A 16639-nucleotide genomic window follows, 5' to 3' on the forward strand; every position below is an offset into this window, starting at 1 on the left:
ATAGATTGGCTAAAATTGACAAGGGCGTGGGCACAAACACCGTTTTGGCCAATCAGCATCTCTATGACGAAAATTTAGCGTCCCCATGCTAAACGGTAGAGCTGCCTACTGTGCAGCACTGATCCAGGAAGCACCTCAAAGGGCCATCTGAGGAATGGCCACTTGGAGGTGTCCCTAGGGGCAATGTAAACACTGTCTTTTCTCTAAAAGGGCAGTGTTTGCATGAAAATGCCTGAAGGCAATGATTATACTCACCAGAACAACAACATTAAGCTGTAGTTGTTCTGGTGACTATAGTGTCCCTTTGTGTATGTCTCTAGAATTTCCAAACTCCTTATATACTCCAGAAGGAGTAAAAATCTATTGACCTGTTATTATTTGTTATTAAGGTTTGAACATGCAATAAAAACCACAGACTTAACTGTTGTGGTATAACTTTTATCAAGACAACTGACACATGTACAATGCCAAGTATATATAGGTTCAAACGTAATAAAGTGAGAAGTACTAGACTTTGGAGAATGTTGTGCTCGGCTATTGGAATATTATATATATATATCCATTTATTAACCTGTTGTTATTTATGTATAAAAGAAACAAATTAAAACCAATGTGGCTTAGTAGAGAAGTAAAACAAGAGATTAAAAATAAGAAAAGGGCATTTAAAGCATTTAAATCAGACAAATCAGATGCATCTTATAAAAGATATAAGAAAGCAAATAATGCGTGCAAAAAGGCAATTAAACTTGCTAAACTTCAAAATGAAAAAATGATAGCTAAAGAGAGCAAAACCAACCCCAAAGCATTTTTTAAGTACATAAATTCCAAAAAACCCAAAAATGAAAGTATAGGTACACTTAAAACTGAAACGGGGGTGTTAGTTAATGAAGACCAAGAAAAGGCAGGAATTCTAAATAACTATTTCTCCTCCGTATATATTAAAGAAGAACCCATGGCAATAGATGTGCAAATGATTGCTACTAAAAACTTGCAGAATAATTGTAATTGGTTAACTCAAGACAATGTGCTGCAGCAACTAAAGAAAGTTAATATAAACAAAGCTCCAGGGCCTGACGGTATCCATCCACGTGTACTTAAGGAACTAAGTGTAGAAATAAGTGAACCTCTGTTTTTAATCTTTCAAGATTCTTTTCTTTCAGGAAGTGTTCCGGAGGATTGGAGGAAGGCAGATGTGGTTCCTATATTCAAAAAGGGTTCAAAATCCTTGCCTGGAAATTATAGACCTGTGAGCTTAACTTCTGTGGCTGGTAAAATATTTGAAAGGTTATTAAGGGATAATATTCAAGAATTCCTTGAGAAGAATATGGTTATCAGCAAAAATCAGCACGGTTTTATGAAGCACAGGTCATGTCAAACTAACTTGATTGCGTTCTACGAAGAAGTAAGTAGAAGTATAGATCAGGGTGTTGCAGTGGATGTGATCTATTTGGATTTTGCCAAGGCATTTGATACAGTTCCACACAAAAGATTAGTGTTCAAACTCAAGGAAATCGGTCTCGATGAAAATGCTTGTTCTTGGGTAGAACATTGGCTTAAAAACAGAATACAAAGAGTTGTCGTTAATGGTAAATTTTCAAGCTGGACAGAGGTGGCAAGTGGTGTCCCTCAGGGGTCTGTTCTGGGACCCCTTCTATTTAACATTTTTATAAATGATCTTGAAGACAGCATTGAAAGTCATGTTTCAGTGTTTGCAGATGACACAAAACTTTGTAAAATAATACAATGTGAGCAAGATATTACTTTGCTGCAGAAGGATTTAGATAGACTGGAGGACTGGGCACTCAAATGGCAGATGAAATTTAATGTTGAAAAATGCTAAGTTATGCACTTCGGCGTAAAGAATACACAAGCAACGTATACCCTTAATGGAAGCGAATTAGGGATAACAACACACGAAAAGGACTTGGGAATTGTTATAGACAACAAACTATGCAACAATGTGCAATGTCAATCAGCAGTGGCCAAGGCCAGTAAGGTATTGTCATGCATGAAAAAGGGCATTCATTCTCGGGACGAGAATATCATTTTGCCTCTCTATAAATCACTGGTAAGACCACATATTGAATATGCTGTGCAATTTTGGGCACCTGTTCTAAAGAAGGATATCATGGCACTAGAAAAAGTGCAGAGGCGGGCTACAAAATTAATAAAAGGAATGGAACATATCAGCTATGAAGAAAGGTTAACAAATTTAAACCTATTTAGTTTAGAAAAACGTCGCCTGAGAGGGGATATGATAACATTATACAAATATATTCGGGGCCAATACAAACCATTGTGTGGAAATCTATTCACAAACCGGACTTTACATAGGACACGAGGCCATGCGTTTAGACTGGAAGAAAGAAGATTTCGTCTAAGGCAAAGGAAAGGTTTTTTTACTGTAAGAACAATCAGGATGTGGAATTCTCTGCCTGAAGAAGTGGTTTTATCAGAGTCCATACAGATGTTCAAACAGCTACTAGATGCATACTTGCAAAGACAGAATATTCAAGGATATAATCTTTCAATGTAGGGTAATAACTGCTTGATTCAAGGATAAATCTGACTGCCATTCTGGGGTCAATAAGGAATTTTTTGTCCTAGCTTGTTGCAAAATTGTGCTTCAAACTGGGGTTTTTTTTTTTTGTTTTTTTTTTCTCTTTTGGATCAACAGCAAAAAACAGGTGTGAGGAAGGCTGAACTTGATGGACGCAAGTCTCTTTTCAGCTATCTAACTATGTAACTATGTAACTATGTAACTATGTTTTTAACACGGGAATGTATACATACGTAAAAATATATAAAATATTTATAAAAACACCAGTGTTAATTTTCATCATAGCGTTCATGAAAACCATATTTTGGTGACAATGATACTATAACTAAATACAAACAAAGTGAGTATGATGAAAACTATTTTGAAAAGTAGCAACATTTTTGTCAACTAATAAAAAAGTTAAATCTGTGTTGTTATTGCATGTCCAAATCTTAATAACATAAATAATAACAGGTTAATAGATGAATTTATATAATATTCCAAAATCGAAGCAAACCATTCTCCAAAGTCTACTACCTCCGTGCAAGTCTACTACCTCTTTCTCACCTTGGCACCTTGGGGTTTAGGTAAAGTATATGAACATAAGTGTGCCACAATGCCAATTTTCATTATTTTACTCACTTTAAGAGTGTTTCTTGGTTTAGATATACAACGCCAATGTATCCCATTGTCGGCAGGTCCTATCCAAGCAACGCAATGCCTGCTTTTATGAGATTAATCAACTTACTAGAAAAAAACTTTCACCTGGGATTCTCTGCAGGTTAAGGTTAAATAAGCCCCTGGAAACATGTATCTGTAACAGGCAGGAATGCAAAATGCTGGCCTGGACCCCAATATATAGATATAGAGATACACACATATATACATATTTGTATGTATGCATATACATGTATAATTAAACCTATATATATACACATAGATAAATACATACACATACATACACAAATTGTACATCAAAATTGATTGATATCGATATATTTATATTTCTTTTTAAAAACAGTGAGAGAAAAAGACAGAGTAAGAGAGAGAGACAGAGGCAAATACAGATTCGAGATTATGAACTCCTAAATGGTTAATAGTGGATTAGTTACACATACATATTTAAGGGTACTATTCGTTAAAAAATTATGTTGTCTATACGATGTGAAGAAAAAAATAAATATCAAAAGAAAAAAAACAAAAAGACAAAATGTGCTAATTTCCTCCACTAGAGGTCTCTCTTGTAACAGCTTTCAAATCAGTAAACCTATTTTTTTTTTATTTTACTCAAAGGGACAATTCTGCTTTTTAGATCAAAATGCTGCACGTTAAGTGTTATGCTAGAAAATATATAATTCTCCTTACCTTGTTCTCCTGCTGATGAGTAGATGATGGTGTGACTGAATAAATCATCTTAGATATTTTAATAAAGAATAGGTGTATTTTACAAAAAGTTTGAGCTTTCACCTTGCCTCCAAAAGGTTAGGATTTTGACCAGAAAGAACAATATGCTTTAGTAAAAAGTGACTTTTGATAGAGACAAAACAGCATGATACTTCAAATTGTAGAATAAGAACACCTTGGATCTAATATATGTACTTAGATCCTATCATTGCAAGCTTGAAAGCTTTTATATTCATTTTTAGGGCATAACCAGTATTATTCTTTAGTGATGTTCCATTACTCTTTTGAAAGTAAAATGTTCCATTTTGTTGTTATTCTTGCATTGTAACTTTAAAGAAATGTCTAACATTAGGCAGAATTCCTGTTTATAATGACATATCGCAAGACAAAGACATGCTTTTTCCCTATTAAAAGAATTCAACACAAGGTATAAAGTGGATTTGTCACAAGCTAGCATATATTGTCCAAGTGTCCATAGTATGCACAGAGCAGTACACTTAAAAGTAAATTATGACTGACATAGAAATGAATGCAAATTAATTTGGCTAAAAATGAGTACAGAAATAGTAAAAGAATCAATGAAGGCCTGTCAGAACCCCAGATTTTTTGACATTTTAAGAAGTCACACTTGAGCAAATTACTTCCAGCATCATGCTAAGGCAATAATTTGCGTTAGTAATCAAATTTTCTACAAAGTTGGTAATTATTAAATTTTTTATATGACAAGGGTCCTCGGTATAAGATTCATTTTAAGTTAAAGAATGGTTGATTCCTCTACAATGTTCAATGACCAGAAAAAAAATCAGATGCACTATACATTTATTTGAGTAATTAAGCATATGTAAAGTGGATCTATTTTAAGTGTTCCGTGATAGTGGCTTCTATTAGGTTATGGACTTTCATTTATTTTTAGTACTTTAAATTTAAATGATAGGAGGAAAGGGAGGAGACGTTTTTTTTACGGACACTTGTTGTTATTGTTTACATTTTCTTGCATTTTTCTTTTTCATACTTCTCTATATACTTAATTATTTGTAACACTATATATTATTACGGAGCAATCCATTTCATTCAAACTATGCATTGTGATAAAATGACAGGGAAGAAAAATGCATTGTTAATTTCTATTTTTCATCTGAAGACGCAAATTGAAATGCTGCGACTGCTTTACTGCAATCTAACTACTGAAGACCATTACATCTTACGAGGGATGTATTTGAATCAAAATTTATTATAGTCAGCTACTTCTCTGATTTGAGAATGTGTGTTGTACTATTTTTTATCATTTTTTTTTTGGGGGGGGGGGGGAGGGAGTCACTTTGTGGTAGGCACAACAGGATAGAGCAGACATAGGCAACCTCCCGCACTCCAGATGTTTTGGACTACACCTCCCATGATGCTTTGCCAGAATTATGGGTGTAAGAGCATTATGGGGAATGTAGTCCATAACATCTGGAGTGCCGAAGGTTGCCTATCCCTGGGATAGCGCTGAAAGGATAATCTAAGCAACAAAACAATTTAGCTTAATTAAGTAGTTTTTGTGTTTAGACCATGACTATGCAGTCCCACTGCTCAGTTCTCTGCTGTTTAGAAGTTAAATCACCTTTGTTTCTTTTTATGCAGCCCAGCCACACCTCCCCTGGTTGTGACTCACACAGCCTCCATGAAAACATGGTTTAATTTTCAATCAGATCTTAAAGCACAGTGTCTTTCATTTAGAAGTTATTAACAACTGCTCTGTAAGCACACACAAGAGGCTCCTTCAAGCCTTTGCAGTCTAGTAACAGAGCAGAACATACATTTCAGAAATTCTAAATTAAACTGGCTGTGCAATAAAATAAGTTTAAAACTCAGATTTCCCTTATCAGGAATTGTGTAGTGAGGCTGTATAAGTCACATGCAGGAGAGGTGTGCCTCCCAAATAGCAGGAAATTGCGGAGTGTCCCGTTAAGCTAAAATTGTTTTGATACTTAGAATATCCCTTTAAAATAAAATAGCTGCATCCTGGCAGATTAGGAGAGGATACGCCAGAGGGATTGCTATTGGCATAATGCAATACTTTGTTGCAAGAAATAATATATATATATATATAGTATATGCAGATGCCTAGTTTTCGCTAGGCAACATTACTCATTACATGCAGTTGTAATGCCGAGTTACAACTCATTATAACATAGATGATATTCTTTTAGAAGCTGAGTTCTGTAAAAGACGAACAAAAAATTTAAAAAGACTAATAGCATAAATTTACATAATTCCCATTGCTGATTTGTTCTAAGTTAAGTTTTTTTAATAAACATTACAGTACTTTTGAATACATCATATAAATATTGTGCAAGTGAAGGAGCTAATGATCTCAATGAAATAGATATCCTTGTGCCATTTTTAGAAAGAGCAGCCACAAAGTGCAAGACACTTTCTAACCCACCTGAGCACTAACAAAAGGAGAAGTCAAGCGATCAGCTTGCACTTAGAGCCAGGTTAAGGATTTTGTCTCAGAAGTAAGTTAGTGCACCTGCTGTGTGGATGTAGGCAAAAGCAGTGGGTGATTAATAAGTGTTTGACCAGGAAAGCACTGAATTATAAAGCGTTGGCTATCTTCTAAACAGGTTTGCAGCCAGCCTGCTATTAAATAATGACTGTGCTCAACTGGACTGCTGCATTTTCAAGATGACTATTCTTTTACAAGACTGGTATTTCATGATTAAAGACATCAACATACCTTGTTATATTGAATAACTTATTTTATATTGAAACATTTTTTACTAATATTTATTTAGTTCTTTGTATTGGTATGTCTTACATAAACTCACCTCATCAGAAAGGGCAGAATATATTTTTTTCAGTAAAACAACACATATTTGTGTTATGTGTGTAGAGTATTAAAGGATCACTATAGTGTCAGGAAAACAAAGCGGTTTTCCTGACACTATAGTACCCTATAGTGCCCCGAGGGTGCCCCTCCCGTGGTGCTGAAGGGGTTAAAACCCCTTCAGTTTCTTACCTTATTCCAGCGCCAGGCTCACTCGGCGCTGGTGAGCTCTCCTCCCCCACTGATGTCAGCTCCCTCTGCCGACATCAGCAGAGCCGAATGCGCATGCGCGGCAAGTGCCGCGTGCGCACTCAAAGTGTCCATAGGAAAGCATTTCTCAATGCTTTCCTATGGATGCTCTGCGCGATGGAGGCATAATATGTCCGGAAGACAGCCACTAGAGGCTGGATTAACCCCAAATGTAAACATAGCAGTTTCTCTGAAACTGCTATGTTTGCATCTGAAGGGTTAAAACCTGAGGGACCTGGCACCCAGACCACTTCATTGAGCTGAAGTGGTCTGGGTGACTATAGTGTCCCTTTAAATTAACCCAGATATTAGATCGATAACATGGCAGGATAATATACTGCATAATATGTGCATTACTTTTCTTAACTTTCTGGCAACATTTTATCCTATGCTTGAGAATTGTTACACATTGGTTTAGACCCTGCAGTATTATTAGAGAATAAAGGCTATCACTTCCCAAGATTTTTAGTACTATGAGTAATATAATTTATTTTTTTATTTTTTTTAAATAATTTAATATTTTTATTGTAACATATCTGGGTTATACATATAGGTACCAGCCTGGTACGTTACATTTTTAAGTGCAGGCACATGTGGTAAGAAAAGTGTGTTACATATACTTATTGATTGTTTTATCTATTAAGTTTTTATTTAAGTAACTGGGAAACAACCTTAAAATTTGGTCCTCACACCAGATCTGTGCGAAAACACGCCGTTATGGGGGCCTTAAATCTTGTGGAACTAACAATAAACCAGATACAATAGTACACTGGGTGAGTGATGTGGGAAACATTCTGGAATCTGACATGACCCTGAGCCATCCCATCCCCATTTTCCCTTCTTGCCTTGGCTTCATACCAAAATTGGCAAATGTGACATTGGCCATCTTGCTGTAGGAGGTAGCTATTTTCAGGTACGTTTCATTTAATAATCATAATTTGAAGCTCATTGTGGTAGTTATGAAGTTATGAGTTTCGTAGGTGTTTAAATTAAACCTTTTTAGAGTATTTTGCCTAAAACTGCGTCTCTCCCTGCCAACAATAGCCCACTCATTCTGCAGCCACATTAATAGTTCGAGAAATATATCAAAACGTAAAAAGGTTAAAAGTCTCTGTTGGATCCACCTGCACTTTTGTCTGCAATGTTAGAAATATACTTTGAGACTCAATAAAACATAACACTAGCAAATAAATCTACCATATTACGGTAATGAGAACATTTATTCATACTGTATTCCGTAGAATGTAATTTTTCTAGTGAGGGGTGAATAATGTTCAAGCTGTAATCAGTCATTCTATCAGTTATAAAATATCATAAAATAACATGTATTTACTTCTGTAGGGAATATTTGACCTCGGATTGCAAGGACAGTGTACAGTCTATTGAAATGCAACATTAAGTTATAACACTAAAAGGGTTAAAGTCTTTTGTTCATACACAAAGCTCTATCAGTGAAACATCTGGGTAGAAGTATTTTTTTTTTATTTTACATAAATTTGGGGTATACTGACACATATGAAAGCTTGGGAAAACTGTCTAAGGTTTTTATAGAAACTCTTAATCGTTTTCTAAATGAAAACATAAGTGAAACTCAGCATGTAATTAACTCTTCATTCACAATGGAAAGATTGCAATTATTTTCTGTTGCTTTTCTTCTTTACAATAGTCTCTCATACAAAATACAAATGGATGACTTGTATCGGTTCACACCTTTAATTTCCCACATCAGCAGAGTCTACTACTTCAAATGATTTCAACATTTTCCTATTGTGTAAAAACTCAAGAGGGGAGAAGATGCATTTTGATGAATAAATTCTCTTTTTTCTTAGTTTAAATAAGGGAGTAGAAATATAGGCTGTTGGAATTACAGTACATTTAACATTTAAATACGTAGAATTATATTCTGAGTTGGTAAAAAGACAGAGAATACTTGGTAAAAGATCTTCGTTTAGACCACAGTTCTAATGCCAGGCTGACAAAGTTACCTTTGCACTATTGAATGAAGTCTGTGTTATTAAGACTGCACTATTCTAGATCAGTCCTTTTTTTATCTTCTTTTTTTCACATTTAATTTTATCTCTTTCGCATTGTAATTCTTTTAACACTTATAAGCTAAAATGCAGACTTTCGAAGGCTTAATACAAAATAAGAACTAAAATCTCCCGGATTCACTTAAAATAAAAACAAAAAAGTTAAATATTATTTTTTGTGCATGTAGTGTTTTTTCAAATACTTTTCATACAAATATTTAATTTTTTACAATAAAATGAACAATCAATATGAGATAAGTTAAATAGTGATACAACAAACAAACCGGGGTATAACGTAATAAATAATGTGCGTATAGTGTCTTTACATGATTTTGTGGTATTTTTGTGTATTCCTCAGTATCGTCGTAGCTGTTCCTAGAACTGCACTCTTTTGGACATAGATCTCAGATGCACCACCTGGAATCTGCTGAAGTCATTCTCTAAACCTGGGAGTTACAGCCCCAAGTGCTCCTATTACAACTTGGACTACTACCGCCTTCACTTTCCACACCCTTTCTAGCTCCTCTTTCAGTCCTTGGTATTTTTTCCACTTCACATATTTCTTCTTCTTGATATGGCCACTGGGTATTGCCACATCCACCACTGCTGTCTTCTGTTCTTTGGCTGCTACCACATTGTTGGGATGATTAGTAAGTACTTGCTTGTTAGTCTGCATCTAGAAGTCCTATATGATATTATCCTCATCATTCATAGCTACCCCTTGTGGTGACTCCCATCTAGAATTAGGCAGGTCCAACTCATATTCTCTGCAGATGTTTCTATACACAATGCTAGCAACTTGGTTGTTCCTCTCAGTGTATGCGGTGTCTGATAACATCTTGCACCTGACTACAATGGGCTGGACTGTCTTACGGGCCTCTTTGCACAGTCCGCACCTTAGTTATTGTCTAGTGTACTAATCTGGTAGTTCCACTTCTATTAATCTGGTATTGAGTGCCTGTTCCTGTTCTGCTAGGATTAGTGTCTCACTGATGTCTTTCCTACCTTCTTTTTCCAACCACTAGTGGTATTTAGTAATATGAGCCATATCCAATATATATGTCGATGGTACATCCCATAGAGAGGTTTATCTTGCCATGCATCCTCCTCGTTATCTGTATCCTCTATTGGTTGTTGCTTTGCGCATGCCCTTAGCAATTAATCTTTGTTAGCCATATTTGCAATGTATTTGTGGATACTAATTTCAGCCAGGACCGTGGCATTGACACTCATATGGCCTCAACCTCCTTCCTTCTGACTGATGCACAGTTTTTATTGTGTGCAATTTCAGGTGGAATCCTCCATTCATATTGATTATTTTCTTAATCCATGGTGTCCAGCTCTTCTCTTGGCCATACTATATTTACAAAAAAAATATATACAAACAACCGGTCTAATAAGAATATATTGTACAAGTAACTAGGTTGTGATAAAAATGTAGTCTCAAAAAATTTTGATACGGTATCAAAAAATTATGAAATCAGTGATAAATAAACCAAGTAAAATAAGTATATTAAAATCCATCCCAGGAGAGTTTTCAATATTGTAAAGTCCTAATTAAAGCTCCTATCCTGAGAACACTTTATTACATTGTGCGGTAATAACCCTTTGTAAAAGATCCAGTGACAGCAATATCCACTTGTAGTAAAACCCACATGAGTCCAGATGAGTGCCACTCCTCATCCAAACTCTATGCACTGATAGGTGTTGATTACCATAAAAACCTAGGGCATGCATTCCAGCACTTATCATCAAAAGTTGTGATGTGTGCCACAGTGTAGCTAAGTAGTCCAGATTGCAGCCTAATGCATTTCATAGATAAAGATTTACTTCATCAGAAGTATATGGAGCTAGATAGATAGATATATAGAATTAACAAAATGTATTGATAGTTTATTATTATTATTATTATTATTATTATTATTATTTTGGATATTAGGTTTCCCCACAATTCTATTGCCCCTACCCACTGACACTAAGTCTCTCCTGTTCATTTTATTATAACAGCCCCCACCTCCGGACCATTAGTTATTATTATTAACTAACTAATAATATGTCACCAATGCATTTTTAATACGTTAGAACTACACTGTGAAGGGTTTGGGAGGACACTATGCCACACCACTTTATTTGTTTTAATGAATGTGCCCCCCACCAGATGCCCACAGGTGGAGGCACATAGAGGACCGGTATCTTCCCAGTTGTTAGTCTTTTATGACAGTGATCGGCCACTGGATGGTTGCTGTTTAGCAGACATGGCTCCTTTTGTGGCATAGTGAGTGGGGGCATAGGGGAGGTGTATAACTTGCCTTCTACTACTGTGGGCATCATATTGACCCCCACAGACTTTTATTTGATTTTGTTTTGATGACTAACAGGATTAGTCATAAAAAAAAGTCTGACAAATTAGCTTCCAAAGCACATTTATCAAAGGATTTTTCTCGAGCAGCTGACCCGCTAACACCATTAAATCCAGTTAAAATTCATAAAAAAATTTGGATGAACCCAGTCGATAATTTTGGACTGGGTTGACTGTTTTTTTTTTTTTTTTATAATATTTAATCAAAGCCTAAGTCTCCAACAGATTCTTTTTGGTTCAATTCATAAAGAGATTAACTCAGTATGGAAGAAAGGGAACAACCAAGTCAAATATCTTATTTATTGGGTAAGGAAAACTTTTAAAATTATCAGGGCTATTAACTAAAGTCAAAATTGTCAGTGAGTTTCATACTTCTGGCCTTGCAAGTTCAATTTTGAGTTACATTTGAGTTATTTTTTAATTTCCATAAATTCTCACTTTAGTGAATAACCCTGTATGATAGCCTCTGAGATGCAGATGGTGCATTATCTGGGTCGAGTGGATAATGGCAATGGGTGCGGCCTGATATAACTGCTGTTAAATACCAGTCAGTATATTCTAATGCTGATTTAAAGGGACAATACATGCACCAGACCATTTCATTGAAAATCGATGAAGGGAGCACCCAAATGGCTGCCATAATCCATATATATTTTGTAGAAAATGTTACTCAATAATGTAAGGAGTTTTTGTAAAATTGTTCCCATTTGGTGAATGAACAGGTGGCAGAGTCAATAAACAAAATAAAAATCACAAAATTGTATGGATCCATCAATATTGTATCTTGCAACGACCCCATTGCAAGTTAAAACATCACAAGGTCTACAATTTTACCACATGACAGGAGGCTTCATATTTTGCATTAACTCTCTTTACTAACTCACATAGCAGTAAAGAAAAGGTGAAAACATTAACCAATCAAAAGAAAGTAGGAGGTATAGTATTCACAGTAATGAGGCTCCTCCCCCTCTTTCTTTACTGCTCCATCAGCAGACAGGTCAGAGTTTTTGGCTCTTCCCTTTTTTCACTATTGTATATGTAATTTTTATATTATACTGTATTTTATCTTATATATGTAGTTTTATATTTGCTACTATTGTTGTTTTCTACCTTTATTTCATCTGCCCCCTTGGGGTTTCGCTCTTGGGGGAGTCTTTTCCCCCTCCCTGTTTTCTTCACAGGGTCTCTCTTCTTTTCTTCACCTCTCGGTCCGCCGGCTTCTCCGCCGTCGGACCGACTGTCTCTCACTTCCCTGAGGGTAACGCTCACCCTCCAACCCCCCCTTTTCCTCCACACGGCTTCACAGCCGTTTTCACTGTAGCCGCACGGCGGGAAACCGTTTTTCCCGCTCCTCCGGCGGCCATCTTGGATCTCGCGCCTCGCGAGATCCACGGCCGCCATCTTGGGAGCATTGCGGTCTCCTCATTCCGGCGCCCGTACACACAGTAACCGGACACAACCAGGCAGGGGTCCCCAGGTCAGTCAAATTATTTACCTGTGCTTGGGGTGTGGCCCCATAATCGAAAATACTTACTGCCTACTGGTGCTTTTGCACACTTACAGGGTGAAGCCCTATATTTAATACCGCTGCTATCAGGTGGATTTCGTGCCACCTATATATATTTGAGCATTTATACCTGGGTGTGGCCCAGAAGAAAATCCCAATATTCCCTGCTGGGGAAACTGGTGCTTTTTACTGCCAGAATTGTCATACTCACCCTGCTGGGGTTTTGCCTTTTTTACCTTTCACGGTTTATATATATATATACCTATACCTACCCTGCTGGGGTTAACTGGGTACTGCAGGTACCCCCCTCCTTTTTATCACTAACTGGGACAGACCCCTAGCCCAACATTTTCTGTGCCTCAAGCTATTACAGCGGCCCAACTCCCATTACCATGGATACACCTCAAAACCCTGCAGACTTCCAAACCATGATTGCGGAAGCCATCTCCGCCTCTATGGAGAAAGCATTATCCAGGGTTATGACGGCGACTGCCGATCAGACTAAAAAAGTCACAACAGCCCAAGCCCATGACTATGATTCTGAGGCTTCAGAATCCCATGCCCAGGCCGACTCTCGGCCCAGCAAACGCCACTGGAAGGGCAAGGAAAGGAATGATAACCTGGGCAAAGGCAAGGCACCTGCCAAACGCCACAGGCCAGCACCACCCACCCCCGCCCATTACTCCTCGGACGAGGGGGAAGAACAAACACGCTCCATGGCTGTGTTAGATGAGTGGCAGGCCGCAGATTCCGATCCAGATAACGACTGGGGTTCGGACACGGGATCCCATACGGGTCTCCTAAAAGGCACCTTTTTGGACGACATCCAACTGCCGGACGACCCCACACCGGGCCAAGAAGAAGGGGAAGCCATTCTGGACCCCACGGGGCAACGTCTATTCGACCCCCGCAACATACGGCACCCGCGTTCGGGGGACTGGACCCCCCCCGACCATCTTTCCAAATTTATGCACCGTTGGCTCCGCAAACCCCTGGACAAAACGGTGCGCAACCGACTACGTTCGGAATGCCCTCGCCCTTCCCTTCCCGACAACGTGGCCCAAACCCCCGAATTCGACCAGGTCATGAACACATTCATGTCTAGGGGTGGTCGCGACCCCAGGAGAGGAGTGGAGAAGGGCTTTCACGGAGTTCAAGACAAACTCCTAGACTCTATTGGCCCACTTTCCCGCATCATGTTTTTGGCGGACGATGCTTTTACAAGGGCTGACGAATTTGATGCCAGTATGGTTAAAGAGTGGGCACACGATATAAGAGAATGGGCACAGAGGTGCTTTTGTTTTGTTGGCAACACCAACGTAGCCCTCTCCTCTGAGAGGCGAAAAGCAGCGCTGCTCCGTATTGACGGAAAGCTGGTGGAATTGGGCACCAAGGAGTTGGGACCGCTTGCACAGGGCAAATTGTTTGGGGAAGCCTTCCTCAAAGAGCTTAATAAGCACGTAAACATTTTCACCTCGCTCAATAAGGCTCAAACTTCAATGAAGCGAGTATTCAGGGGCTACCCCAAACGGGGTGTTTTTGGACGGGCTGGCCGCTACAGGGGCCGAGCAGCCAGCCGTTTTTGGCCCTCTGGCCCCCGCTCACACAGACCCCAACCCTTCTACCCGGAAGTGGGTTTCAGGCAGCCCTTCTCCTACACCCGTGGAGCAGACAGAGGCAGAGGACCTCGTAGCCGTGGCAGAGCACGCTTCCCCACAGGTAAGCATCATTATGCCTCAATGTCCACTAACCCCGTATACTGCAGGTCGTATCGCTCTGTCTTTTCAGAACTGGACAGCCATCTCCACGGACGCATGGATCCTCCAGACGGTCCAAGGCTACATCATAGATTTTGTGGAAACCCCGTCCCAGACCGCCCCTCCGTACCCCATTCAGTGCTCCAAAGAAGATCGCCTTCTAATCGATGGCGAACTACGGGAACTCAGGGCCAAAGGAGCGATAGAACCTGCTCACGACCAAAACGGCTTCTTCAGCAACATTTTCCTAGTGAAAAAGAAATCTGGAGACTTACGGCCGGTTATAAACCTAAGGAAGCTCAATGCTTTCGTAACATACAGACATTTCAAGATGGAAGGCATCCATCTCCTAAGAGATCTGCTCCAAGAAGGGGACTGGTTCACAAGACTGGACCTCAAGGACGCCTACCTATCGGTACCCGTCCACACATCCTGCCGACAGTTCCTCAGATTCCGATGGCAAGGCCACCCCTGGCAGTTTACATGCCTCCCCTTCGGCCTCAGCTCAGCACCGTGGTGCTTCACCAACCTCCTGAAGCCAGTAGTGTCTCGACTACGCACTCAAGGAATTCGGAATTATTTACCTGGACGACCTGCTACTGTTTTCCTCAGACAGGTACAGTCTAACGCAACACACACAATATACCACCCGACTCCTCACGTCCCTAGGTTTCGTGGTGAACTTTCAAAAATCGGAAGTATCCCCAGCCCAGAAGATACAATTCCTGGGCTTCGAGATAGATTCCAAGACCAGCACTCTACGGCTCCCAACCTCAAAGATCACAGCCATCAAGAAGGAAATACGCAGAGCCATTCGCAGCCACTCCATTCCACTCCGCAACCTGGCTCGGATCGTGGGCTTGCTATCCGCATCCATCCAGGCGATATTCCCGGGTCCACTCCACTACAGAGCGATGCAGCGCTTGAAGGCTTCCTTTCTCCGCCAGAACCCCTCGTACGACCAAACGGTTCCGGTGACGGAGGAAGTCAAAGAAGAACTGGGATGGTGGCTGGACAGCATGGAAGCGTGGAATGGCCGAGCCATCTTCGGAAACACGCCCGACATGGTCCTGGAATCAGACGCCAGCCTCTGGGGATGGGGCGCCACCTGCGAAGGCAGTTCGACGGGAGGCACTTGGACCTCCCAAGAACTCAAACTTCACATCAACTGCCTAGAACTTCTAGCGGGGTCGTTTGCAATTCGCAGCCTAGCGAGAAACCGGACCAACTGCTGCATCCTCCTCCGGATGGACAATGTGTCAGCGGTCCGTTACATCAACAGACTAGGAGGGGCCCGGTCCAGACTCCTTTCAGAGATTACGAAAGAAATATTCGAGTTTTGCCTTCCCCGGAAAATCTCCCTCATGGCAGAATATCTCCCGGGCGAAACGAACCTGACAGCGGACTGGTTCTCTCGCCATTGGCGGGACAGCAGCGACTGGAGACTGGATCCTACAATCTTCCATCGCCTCTTGGTCAGGAGAGGCCCCCTCCACCTGGACCTCTTCGCATCTCGGAACAACAGGCAGACGGACGAGTACTTCAGCTGGCTACCAGACCCGGAGAGCAAAGCAGTAGACGCCTTTCTCCAACCATGGCCACCCAGGGGCGCTTACGCCTTTCCCCCATTTGCCATGGTGGCAAGGACGATACAATACTTAAAGACGCAACGCGGGTCTCTGCTCCTCATCACTCCCCTATGGCCGAGCCAACCATGGTTCCCGGACCTTCTAGCTTCATCCTACAGGGACCCTCTCCTCATACCGTCCTACCGGACACTCCTCACAGACCCGAGAGGGAACCCCCATCCTCTCATTCTGGAAGACCGCCTCTCTCTAGTAGCCTGGACTCTTTCAGGGGTGCCTGGCAGACCGAGGACTTATCGCAGACAGCTAGAGACCTCTTATGGGATTCGTGGGCACCAGGAACCAGACGATGCTATCTCGCAGCATGGAATTCCTGGTCCACTTGGTGCAGTGAAC

Source organism: Pelobates fuscus, chromosome 3 (assembly GCF_036172605.1).
Source record: "Pelobates fuscus isolate aPelFus1 chromosome 3, aPelFus1.pri, whole genome shotgun sequence".
NCBI classification, from domain to species: Eukaryota; Metazoa; Chordata; class Amphibia; order Anura; family Pelobatidae; genus Pelobates; species Pelobates fuscus.